We start from the raw sequence: 5,222 nt of genomic DNA, 5'->3' as shown, positions 1-5,222 counted from the left end.
TGGAGAGGGGAAAGGCTACCCACTCCAGTATTCTGGCCTGGAGAATTCCATGGGCTATACAGATATCATAATTTTATAACTGTAGACCTGAAAAGTTTAAAACTGAAAGGACAGAAGGCACACATTCTCTAAATGAGTCACTAGGAGTGATGACAAGAGCAGGGGTGGGGTCCTTCTACTTTCATCCTATCATTTCTGGTTTAGGTATTCTTATTATCAGAGATTCAGGACAAAATTGGATAAAGGTATATACCATATCTGAAAGGGATCCTGCAACAAAGCAAGATAGTATTTATAAATTGGAACTTTTGTTATGCCTTTGAGTGATCGTTGCAGCATTGTATCAGACTAGCAGGCTCTGAGTACTACAGAAAATGGTAGAGCTAGTGATCCTTTGAGACATGCTCAATATTACAATCATTTTAGGACTTCCCTGGCAGTCCAGTGGTTAAGACTCTGTGCTTCCAATGCATGGGGTGTGGGTTCTATTCCTGGTTGGGGAACTAAGACCCCACATGCAGCACAGTGTGGCCAAATATATATATAAAATAGCTTTTATGCAAACTGTATCCTTTGGTGTGAAGAAATATTAGATAAAGTGAAAGTCACTCAGACGTGTCTGACTCTTTGTGACCCCATGGACTATACAGACCATGGAATTCTCCAGACCAGAATACTGGAGTGGGTAGCCGTTCCCTTCTCCAGGGGATCTTCCCAACCCAGGGATTGAATCCAGGTCTCCCGTATTGCAGGCAGATTCTTTACCAGCTGAGCCACCAGGGAAGCCTGATATTATATAAGATAAAATGCCAGTAAATCAGACACACTGTACATCTTTAAAACTAACCAAGACATTAATGGCAGGAAATGAAAACACATATCAGCATATCAATTACTATCCATTCTAGAGTGGATCGGGCCTGCAATGCAGGTATAATCAACCTGCTACCAAGTGGCTGATGGATCTTGAGTACCAATAACATATCAAGAGCCCAGCATCACAGTTTGTTGACAAGTTGGATATTTAGCAGTGATAGTAGCTATATCTGGAATTCCCTGGTAGCTCAGTTGGTAATGAATCTCCCTACAGTGCAGGAGACCTGGGTTCAATTCCCATATCAGGAAGATCCCTTGGAGAAGGAAATAGCAACCCACTCCAGTATTTTGCCTGGAGAATCCTCATGGACTGAGGATTCTGGTGGCCTCTGTGACAGTCCATGGGGTCACAAGAGTCAGACACAACTTAGCTACAAACCACCACCACCACCTGCAGTAGCTGTATCACATTTGTCAGAAAAAGTCCATGTTATTGGATTCATCTATCAAGTCTTTCCTGGCTAGTCCATTTTTGGGTCTATTACGTGAACAAGGCCAAAAATGAGTACAGAGGGTATCTGTCATACCCAAATAAGTCATTCTGTCCATCTGCTGGTTTAGTACCCCCCTATGTAATGCATTCTATCTGGTTTGCATTAATGTAGTCTACAAAAATCTGCACACAGTCTGACGACTCCCATGGATCCAACCATATGCCTTTGATCTAGAATTTCTGTTTCAAGTCTTGCTCTTTCCAAGATACTGATCAGCCAGCCAAGCCTTGTACCACCAGTCAGGGATCTGAGTATGTCTCTTATCACAGGCCACTTCTTTCTCCATGTGAGATAGAAGACAAGATGGAATACAGAAGTTCTGTCTTAGGGGAGGATTTTTTCTTGCCACTGTCTTTCAGTACCCATTATGCACAGGGCTGTGATATGGCAGGAATGCCCAGACCATCAGGATCTCCTTGGACTATATCATGACATAGAAGGAGAGTTCAAATTATAGTGATCAAGACTGGATTTGATATTAGTTATCGTTTGCCGTCATTATAGGGCTTCCCAGATGGCTCAGTGGTAAAGAATCTGCCTGTCAATGCATCAGACATGGGTTTGATCCCTAGGTTGGGAAGATCCCCTGGAGAAGGGAATGGCTATCCACTGCACTATTTTTACCTGGAGAATTCCATGGACAGAGGAGCCTGGTTAGCTACAGACCATGGGATCACAAAGAGTCTGGACATGACTGAGCATATGCCCTCACGACTGAGGACATACATACATTCCCTCAATACAAGCATATTTATCCCAATTAAAAACTCAAGGCTAAGCACCTGCATGATTGCAGCAGCCTCTCAGTTCCCTAGGGCTGGGCTCAGACCAGCAGAGTCTGCATCCAGGTATCTACCAGGAATTCACTGACACCCCTTCCTGGAAGCCAGCCCTGGGTACTAGACCCTGAGAGCAGCTCCTGGCCCCTTAGGATCTCTGGCCTCCACCCTGCTGGGCCATCCCCAGCCTCGGGGAGGACCTGAGAAAGGGCATATGGACAAGGCCCAGGTCCTCCCAGGCAGGGCTGCAGAGAGCAGCCAGGCTGGGGACCCACTTATCCCTGGGTGCAAGGTGTAGGTGGGTCCCCCACTCGCCATCATCATCAGGGATGACACCGACTGGCCTTACGGCATGGAGTTCCAGGCCGTGTTGCAGCGCCCGCAGTCAATAGCAAAGAACACCTATGAGTATTTCACCAAGATCACCTCGAGTCTGAGACCGGCATCAACTGGGGCAGATTGGTGGCTCTGCCAGGTTTCGGCTACTGCCTGGCCCTGCATGTCTACCAGCGCGGCCTGACCGGCTTCCTCGGCCGGGTGACCCGCTTTGTGGCCAACTTCCTGTTGCATCACTGCATTGCCGGGTCGACTGAGCAGAGGGGTGGCTGGGAAACAGCCCCATCAAGAACATAGCGATAGTTCTCGCTGTATTTTGTTTGGGCCAGTTTGTAGTAGGACGATTCTTCAAGTCATGACTCCTGGAGGAGCCCTTGGGAATCCTGAGACCCTTGTGTGGACTTTGGCCCAGACTTCTCCCCTCACCTCCTCTCCTGCAGGCCTCCCCATGCCCACCCACCCTGCCTTAAAAGTGCTGGAAGCTTCAGTAACTGGGCACCCCAGTTTTGGAGGGCCCCTCCCCAGAGGTCCAGCAGACTGCCAGGGTGTGCCACCACTGCATGGGCTAATGGGCCCCCTCTCAGAGGGACTGTGGCCTCCTCCCTTAGCTCTCTGGGACCCCCTCAGCCCTGTCTGCTGGCTGTGGGGGACATTGATAACTTGGGAAAGCAAGAGGCTGGGAACCACTTCTCTCCAAGGAGTTGTTAAGGGTCATAGCTTTTTATAATTATCCTTGGGAAGGCACCCACCATTCCCTCCACTCTGCCTAAAGCCCGAACATCTTGGGTGTGGGGGTTAGTAGCTCTATTCTTCTCCCAAATTCAGCAGTTCTGGAAGGCAGAACTTGAAAGCTGGGCCTAGAGCCCAGTTCCTGGCCCTTCCTAAGCATCATGTGCCCCAGGAACAGGACTGGTGGGGGTGGGGACGAGGTACTGCTCAGGTCTCCCCCCGAGCCCCTGTTCCCACTCCCTGCCCCCTGCTTACCACCACCACCATGGCCCGTATTGCCTTTGCAGTTAGACTCCGAGATTCAGTGGGGGGGGGGGTGCAGTGAGGGTGGAGTGGGGTACAGACCAGAGCTCATCACCTGCCAAGCCTGCCTCCTATGGTCCTCATGCCCTCCCTTCCTCTCACCTGCTATCACTGTATCCCACCCCAGTGAAGCGCAAGTGAAGCTCACCACACCCCCATCACTCCCGATAAGGAAGACAGGTGTCTTGGATGAGTGGAGTGCTGAGGCCCTCATGTCATCTGGACTACAGGGTTTGGGACTGCGGTTTGTTGTTGTCAGGGAAAGCGGGGTGGGGAGTGCATCTTGAAGTTTCTGAGTGAGAGAAGGGCTGTTAACATTGCTAGTACCCCAGGTTTGGGAATATCCCCTGTGGCCTGGGCACAGTGTAATCTGGGGTTATGCATAGGAGAAGTGTGACTACTTGAACTCTGCCCCCAACCTCTACCCTCTGCACCCCACACCTGCCTGAGCCCCTCCTGATGGTGGGGTACAAGTGCCTCATCTATCTTGCACAGCTGCGGGATTCAGAGGTCAGGGGAGAGGAGTTCTTGATTAAATTCAGGGAGGGGATGCAGATGGAGACAGTTGGCCACCTCCCACACCCTGAGTGTGTCTGAAAATAAACTGCAATCCCCCCAAAAACAAACCAGTCTCAGGGCTGGAGAGGAGGAGTGACCACAAGATAAGACTGTGTTTTCTCTAGAATTGGACAAGGATCTCATTTACCACCTGACATTCTACTACAATGGGTGGGCACAAGGGGATTTGGGGTTCTTGGTAACCAACAACTTTGAAAAATTCTGCATATTCACCCTGTCCTAATGGACACAGATCCCTTTGGGTAAGGTTGGGTGAATTCCTGTTGCATTTCAGGATTCTTCCTCAAATGCACCTGTATCTTTTTCAGTCAAGTTAAGGTCTGGAAACTGAGTGGAGAATAATGATTTTCCACTGGGGTGGTTAATATCAGTTTATTTGCTTTCAATCTTTATTGATTATATATGTTAAGTTATACTTACTTGGTTCTCCATGTATCTGGTTCTTAGGAAGGGTGTGGTGTATTAGCCATCACAATAGATCCTGGTGGGTCAGAGTCAACTGGTTTTCATTTCAACCTCACTACCTGTAATGTTAGATATACTCACCCTGTGTCTGACGGTTAAATACTTCCTTCCACCTGGCTTCTGCTGTTCTGTAAACCTGTCATTCCTATAACAAGAGTTCAGGTTCACAACATTTCCTATCGTTAATGGCATCTTTTAGTGGATAGCTATCATTCTACCACTGAGTTTCCATATATCTGGTTCCTCTCTAATTGCTTTTCTTAGTAAAAGAAGTGTCTCCTGGGCCCTTTCAAGAAATGTAGCCACTTAGTCAGTTGTTTTAGCTTATACAATAGATATATTCTTGCATATCTACCTCTGTGAGTACTTTTGATCCTTCCTCAACATTCTGTCAAATGTCAGTTCTACCATCTCTGGGTACTTTAATGTGGATCATTATTATTTCCAGCTTTCCAAGAGCCAACTCAACAATGTATCAAGACCAAACTCTTGCTAAGATGTTGAATCTGAATCACAAGAAAGAAACCCCAGTATCATCCAGTTCTCCCATGCCAGCTTTATATATGACTCACTTTGTCTATTACCTTCAAGTCCTAGTCAAGTTTTCTTGATTCTAGTTGCTACATACTTTCTAGGTCTTATTGTTCCGTTGGTGAATAAC

General features: G+C 47.7%; 1 pseudogene; it reads left to right on the top strand.

Moving 5' to 3' along the window:
- The first annotated feature begins 2,501 nt into the window (after positions 1 to 2,501).
- Positions 2,502 to 2,844, top strand: LOC123465608 (annotated as a pseudogene).
- The last annotated feature ends 2,378 nt before the right edge of the window (positions 2,845 to 5,222 follow it).

Source organism: Bubalus bubalis, chromosome 1 (genome assembly GCF_019923935.1).
Source record: "Bubalus bubalis isolate 160015118507 breed Murrah chromosome 1, NDDB_SH_1, whole genome shotgun sequence".
NCBI lineage: Eukaryota > Metazoa > Chordata > Mammalia > Artiodactyla > Bovidae > Bubalus > Bubalus bubalis.
This window is presented reverse-complemented; position numbering and strand designations above follow the sequence as displayed.